The sequence below is a fragment of the Pipistrellus hanaki genome, assembly GCF_964339955.1.
Source record: "Pipistrellus hanaki genome assembly, chromosome: 2".
Taxonomy (NCBI): domain Eukaryota; kingdom Metazoa; phylum Chordata; class Mammalia; order Chiroptera; family Vespertilionidae; genus Pipistrellus; species Pipistrellus hanaki.
In genome coordinates, this window is record NC_140504.1 from 161,728,211 (window position 1) to 161,735,994 (window position 7,784).

The window sequence follows — 7,784 nt, forward strand, 5'->3', positions numbered from 1 at the left end:
CCCCCCAGAAAAGCCCAATCTGGGCAATCACCAAATTCCAAAGCCTAGTTCTCAATGAGTGATCTTAATAAAATTAAGCTCTCAGCACATTCATTCTCTCAGTCACACAGAGTACCCTCACTCCCCACTAATGCAAGTGGGCATCTTCTTACATAAAATGGGTCTGCCTGGAACATTGGGCTTGGCGGTGGAGATGGGAAAGAATAATAAGTGGTCATTAGGCAGGCACAAAAAAAAAAAAAAAAAATTAGTTCCAGATGTGGCTTTGTTAAAAGCAACCACTTCATTGGTATTGCCAGAGAGGACTTTTTATGTCTATAAAGTTAATGTATTTCGGGGGTCCATATTTTTGGGTACAGTCAGTACGCAATATTTTCTTGATAGAGAGAATGATTGTGATAATGTATCTATTGCCCAGGTCCTTTTATTGTTTGAGAATATGGACATAGGATGAACCAAGGAAAAAGACAAAGCCTTTTAGTCCACCCCGTCCCTTGCCTCCACCACCTACTTCTAAGTTGGTCGAGTGAAATGTCATGGGAGAGGGGAAGAGGGTAGAAGCTGGGATGGCCCCAGAAAGTACTCTGGAATCGGGTCCAGTTATTTGGTTGGACTTTTGACATCCCAAAGAAGGGCATCCCCTGGGCCTGGGTTTCAATGAGGCCCTGTGGTAAGTATGGGGATTCGATGATGAGCAAGACACAATCCCTAAGCTTAAGGAACTCATGGTCGAGTGTGCAGATGAAGCAGAAGGAAGTGCCAGTGAGGGGAGGAGAAGCCATTATCAGGAAAGACTGCATGGGAAAGGTAACATTTGAGCTGACCCAGTGGGACTCACCAAGCAGGAGAGGTAGGAGAAGGAACTGGTTTGCAAAGGCACGGGGGCATAAGAAACCCTGGTGTGTTTACAGACTTGTAAGCTGCTAGTGGGGGCTAGGAATGAAGATATGAGAGGGAAAATGAAGGGAGATGAAATGAGGAAGTTTAAGGGTTAAGACAAAATAAATGAACAAACAAAATTGAAACAGACTCATAGACACAGAGAGCAGACTGGTGGTTGCCAAAGGGGAGGGAAGTTAAGGGACTTAGTGAACGAGGTGAAGAGATTAAGAAATACAAATTGGTACTTACAAAATAGTCACGGGGATGTGAAGTACAGCATAGGGAATATAGTCAATAATATTACGATAAGTATGGATGGTACCAAGTGAGTAATGGAAATATCAAGTGGAATGCTTTGTAAAATATGTGATTGTCTAACCTGAAACCAATACAAAATAATACTGTGCAGAAGATAAAATCAACAGGTGTATTAAAAAAATTAAGGGTCAAGTTGTTAAGAGTTGGGATGTTATCCCATAAGTGATGGAGAAATGTAGAAGGAGTAGAAGCAGAGCAGGAACAAGACTCTCTCAACTTAAGAAAAAATCATGCTTGCAACTGTTTGGATGATGGACTGTTGGGGAAAAGGCTAGGGAAGATGTGTAATACCAAAGAGAGGTGTTTAGTCTAATGTAAAGTGCCTGTGGTATTTAAAGTAGTTCTAGAGTTGGGGAGAAATGGGAAGAAGATGGGTTGGTTCAAAGCCACATCATGCCACAGTCCTTCCTACACATCTTTCTGAGAAGTGAGGCCTCAAGAGCGATATCAGAAGTTCGCTTTTCCCCTAGGCTGCTTGTCCATATGTAAGTTTTCCTCTCCACTGCATCTGGCACATGAAGGAAGGAAATTCATCTTACTAAATGGTCCAGAGCTCCCCTGCTCAGCGTTGGTACCCTCAAATACACAGACATGAAAGGAAGAGGCTTGTGACCTCCCAGGGCCACAGTACAGAGCTGGTCCTCTCCATGGCAGGACCCAAACCTAATTTCATTGAATCGCCTAGGATTAAGTTCAGTGGGATGAACTGACCCAAACTACACAAATTCTTTGATGTATAAACTAGGAGGCTGGTAGTTTTATTTATGTTGGAAGGATTGAATTATAACACTTTACATTCATATAACACTCATATTATTGAGCAAGCAATACTGAATTCCTATTCCGTGCCAAGCACTAGAGATGCAGAGATGCCATGGAGAAATCCACAAGGTGCCTCCCCTATGGAGTTATAATCTGCTAAGAGGCAGATTATAATAAGGAAACTGTAAATAAGGAAACACACTAATAAATGTATGATTCTTCATTTTGACAAGTACAGTTGGCCTTTGAACAACACAGGTTTGAACTGTGAGGATCCACTTATACATGGATTTTTTTTCTAACTTACTTCATTGTCAGAACAGTATATAATACACAGAACATAAAAAATATGTGTGAATGAACTGTTTATATTATCAGTGAGGCTTCCAATCAACAGCAGGCCATTAGGAGTAAAGTTTTGGGAAGTCAAAAGTTATACATTATTTTTGACTGTGTGTGGGATCTGTATCCCTAATCTTCATGTTGTTCAAGGGTCAAGTGCACAATTAAGATGACAAACTAGACTCTAAGAAAAAGGAAAAACTCCCTAAACTGGTTTGATGGGGGAGAAAAAAAAAAAAAAAAGGCGGGGTTGGGGAATTGGTCTGGAGAATTACTTGCACTGAGATGTATTAGATGGCTAAGAGTTCATCAGGGAAGAGAAGAGTATGGGTAGAGAATTGCAGATGGAGGGTCAGCATGAGGGGAAGCTTGGGAAAGACTTTGGGGCAGCCTATGAATTAAGAGAAGGTCTGCATTTCTAGAGTGGAGTGAGCAAAGGGGAGATTCATGAGCATGAGATCTGCACTCACCAGTTCATACTCTTGTCATTTCCAAAGTGCTCTGGCCTCTTCTATCCCCCACTGCTCTGAAGACGCTCATTATCATAATTGTGTTTCACAGGAACAGAAGCTGAGGCTTCCAGTTAGTTTTCAGTACCTTTGTCACTGGTGGGGCTGCAGTTAGTTCCTCAGACATCAGCCATATACTTCCCCTATGTTATTCCAGGAAGCAGATGCCCTGGTGATCCTGTGCTCTTTACCCAGAACACAACCCTAGTTCTACATCCAGTACCCTGAGGAGCTGAATTAGTCATCAGAAGGTTCTTTGATGTGCACAGCATCTGAGCAAAGGTAATCAGATAGTCTCCTGGGATGTTTCATCCATGCCACAGCAACACAGTGAACTCTCCTTGTCCTGCTACAAACTCCTCCTACCTGAAGAAGCCCAGATAGTTTCTTGTTATATAAACTTCCTTCATATATATCCACTAAAAAAACATTGCCTGGCACCATTACTGCTTCAGAAAATTGGATTTTGAGATCATTGATTAAAAGATACTACTTTCTGGCTACCTAGACAGAATTTGACTATTTCTCAAATCTCCTCAGGACTTTCTGTGCATCAGTGAATCTCTTTCATAGTGCATTGATTCATTCTAGATTCATACACAGACAAATCATCTCTGCCTGACCTTATCACAAGGGTAAAAATAGGTAAACAGGCACTTGGGCTGTTAAATAATTGATCGCACCACAAGTTAAGATGTTTATAGAAAATAGTAACAGAAGACACAATTTAAACAAGGATTTCAGACATGAAACAGGTCTGGGGCAAATTTAGTGGCTCAATGACATCATCATGGGCCCGGGGGTTTCCATCTTTTCAGTTCACCATTCTTGGGTCAAGGAAGTTCTTTGTGTGGACTCAAGATAACTGTCTCAGATCTTGGCATCCTAGGTAAACAAAATAATCACTAGAAATTCAAGGATGTTTAGTCTTTCTCTTTCTATTAGCAAAAGAAACCTTTCCTAGAAGCTTCCCACCTCAACCCTAGTAGACTTCCCTTTGGGTCCCATTGTCCATGAGCAGGTCACATGCCTATACTCAAACTCATCCCTGGAAAAAGAAAAAAAAATGAAATCATCATGATTGATCTACACCCATGATTCCTCTCTTAGGCTTACCCTTGAATAAGCATAGAAGAAAGTGAACACCAAAAGTAAATTTTTTAAATAAATAAAGATCAAGCATCTGATTGTAGAAAGAAGTGGGAGGGAAGATGGCTTTTTTTAAAAAATATATATTTTATTGATTTTTAACAGGGAGAAAGGGAGAGAGATAGAGAGCTAGAAACGTCGATGAGAGAGAAACATCAACCAGCTGCCTTTTGCACACCCCCTACCGGGGATGTGCCGGCAACCAAGGTACATGCCCTTGACCGGAATCGAACCCGGGACCTTTCAGTCCGCAGACCGATGCTCTACCACTGAGCCAAACCGGCTTCGGCGGAAGATGGCTTTTAGGTTGGTGAGTAGTCATTTGTATTCTACACCTAATATGTCCAGTTCTCCTCTTGGGCCCAAAGCAGGCTTGTATTTACCTATCTCCTCATTGGGTGAGAAGCCTGGTGACTTGTGTCAGCCAATGAAATGGGAACAGTAGTGACTTACATCACACCCAGGTGAAAGCCTTAAGAATTGAGTGTAAGTATATGAGGAATCTAATTAAAAAAATAAACTGATGAACCAGGAGGATCCAGAGACATGGAAGCATGGAACAGAGTGTGGAATTTCAGAGGAAAGGCGGGGGAGAGTGGGTAAGTGGGAAGTAATCAACCAAAGACTTTGTATGTATATATGCATAACCCATGGACACGGACAATTAGGTGGTGAAAGACTGGGGCAGAGGGCAGGGGCTGGCTAGAAGGAGTTAATGGAGGAAAAAGAGGGACATATGTAATACTTTCAACAGTAAAGATTCTTTTAAAAAAAGAACGAGTGTAAGCTTCCATATGTTTCCTTCCCTTAGTCTTGACAACTGTAAAGGCAGAAATGGAGTGTCCAACAATCTGGATCCCTAATGGTATTGGTGTACATCAGAGTCCCTCACTACCCCCAGCACACCCATGAGCAAAAAAATTACACCTCTTTTAAGACCTGGAGATTCAAGGGATGCTTGTCATTACAGCATTATCTAGCCTTTCCTGTAACTGCTCCAGTAGGAACCAACAGCATCTGCCACAAGTATAATAAAAATGAATACCTGTCGAAGCCGGTTTGGCTCAGTGGTAGAGCATCGGTCTGCGGACTGAAAGGTCCCGGGTTCGATTCCGGTCAAGGGCATGTACATTGGTTGCGGGCACATCCCACGTCGGGGTGTGCAGGAGGCAGCTGGTTGATGTTTCTCTCTCATCGACATTTCTAGCTCTCTATCCCTCTCCCTTCCTCTCTGTAAAAAATCAATAAAATATATTTTAAAAATAGCAAAATGCAATATTAAAACAAAATGAATACCTGTATAATACCATTTACCAAGTTTCTATGATATAGCAGGAACTATGCTAGGACTGACAAGGTAAATGTTAGGGCTGTGCTTTATATATGAGAAAATGGAGGTTCAGATCTTGTTCAAGGTCATGGAATAAGTGGTGGAAGCCGGTGCTGAGTCTAGGTCTTTCTGTACATTTAGAACTTTGCTCCTGAAACGTAACCATGTGAATTTATATCTCCGTTGAGCCTTACAACCTCCCTGCCATAGGCACTATCAACATCCCATGTTGCCTATGTGGAAACTGAGATTCAAAGAAGAAATGAGCTTGCTGAACTTCCCAGACCTGGGAAGACACCAGAGCTTCTGCCCTTTCCGTGTTCCTCACCACCTTTCTGACCACATGAAAAACTGAGGTATTAGGAGTTACAAAAGAGAACCAATGTATTATAACTTAGAGCAAATGCATGGATTTTGGAGCCAAGTGCCCAGACACGTTAAATCTGGCTCTGCAGCTCCTAGCTGGGGAGCATGGAGCAACTCCTTGAACATTGCTAAGCTTCAATTCTTCCTTTTGTGAAAATGAGGCTGACCATGGGTCTTAGGAAGTTCATATATGTAAAGACCCTGCAAAGAGAAGTCAAGCAATAATTTGCCATTTTCCATTGTAGACTTGTTAATTTAAGAAGAAATGCTCAGGAATCCTCCCACCCCAGGCCAGTGAGTCAGTGAAAAAACACACACACACACACACACACACACACACACACACCAGCTGAAATGAAAGCGGTTCCCATTAAGATTCAAGGAGGTCTCCCAGGGCCCGCTTTGTGGTCACATAAGGGCTGGCAGGTCCTCTCTGAGGGCTGGAGAGAAGTTTTGTTTCCCCAGCTGCAGTCGCAGGGGAATGCTCCGCAGGCACGGCATTGGGAACCTGTTTGGCTTGGCTCAGTAGCCTGTCAGCACATTCAGGAAGTGAAGTCAGAGAGAGGCAGGATTTCAAACAGAGCCAGCTGCACACAAATGCCTGGGCAGTGGAACGCCTGGTCCACGCAGGGTGCCTAGCAGCCCGGCTGCCCTGGGTGCTGTGAAAGAAGCCCTGAGAATGGCTCAGGGCCAGAAAAGGAAGAAGTAGTCACTCACACCCAGACAAGGACAGTGACTTCCACGCCAAAACCACCAGAAGGACTGTGCACGGGTCAGCTCAGCCAGCCTCCGGGCCTTGAGCAAGGGAATGGCTTAGCCTGAGTTCTCAGAGCTTGCTGGGTAGAGGAACTAATGTGTATCTTTTTGGGGCTTTGAAGTCAATGTGTAAGAGGGGAAGGGAGAAGAAGAGGAGAGTAAAATAAAGGAATGGGTTAGGGGTGTTAGGGAGGGTAGAGAAGAGAAGGATGTGCCTGAGAGGATATGGAATCCTGAGAAGGAACACACTGCCACTTTCTAGCCATGTCCCCATATTCCAGAGAGAATACAGTGACCGAGACCTGAATTCTAAATCCCATCTTCAAATCTCCTACCCATGAGCCTCTGTTTCATTCATTTCTCTAAGCCTCAGACTCGTTAACTAAGAAATGCAGATGGCAATACCTATCTCATAGGGTTGATATAAGCATTAAATAAGCCAATATATGTGACAGGGCTTAGCCTAGTGCTGGAAAGCCATTCATGTATCAGTTAGGATTCATGGTTGCCAAAGACAGAAAATTCAGTTTAAGTAAATAGGAATTTTATGTAAGTGAAAACCCATCAGTAGAGGTAGCTCTAGTGGGAAGAAAAGGGAGGATAAGAGAGAGCCCTATGTGGGGCTCCAATGGCATCCTCAGGCTGTGATTTCTCTCCATCACTCAGCTTGCTATGGGGAGCATTAGCATCATCCCCAGTCTCCATGTGACAGTGTCCAGCAGCTCCCACTCTCTGCCCATAGAAAGATGTGGGATGGCTCCGGCAGTTCCTCACATCCTCTCAGGATGGTGTTTCACTGGCTTGATTGGATCTCATATCCACCCTGAGCCAATCACCATGGCTTAGGGATGGGGTGGGATATGCTGATTGGCTTAGGGCTAGGTCAATTGCCCACTTCTAAAACCAGGGTTTTGGAGTCCCATTAAACCTCATGGCCAGAGATGAGAGTGAGGAAGGAGGCGATCTTCAAAGCAAAATAGGGAGCCATGAATGAGTAGATGCCAGAAGTCAAAAGAAAATAAATAGACTAGAGCCCATCTCTTTTGTGATTATTATTGTTACTTTTATCAAATTTTACAGGCCAGAACAGAGGGGCATCTACTGACCTTCAAAAACCCAGGTCTCAGAAATCAAGGTCCACTCTCTTCTAATGGGTTGGGACTCCAGATATAAATAAATAAGAACATACTTTTCTGGATGGAAAATGCACAGGAGGGTTGTTGTAAACAATATTACTTACATAAAAATATTCTGTAAAAATAGTTATTTATTAATATTACTTGCTAATGTGATGGATTTTGTACCAAAAAAAAAAAAAAAAAAAAGTGGCGGTGGGGCTTGGGGGGACTTCTCTAGGCCAATTATATAGA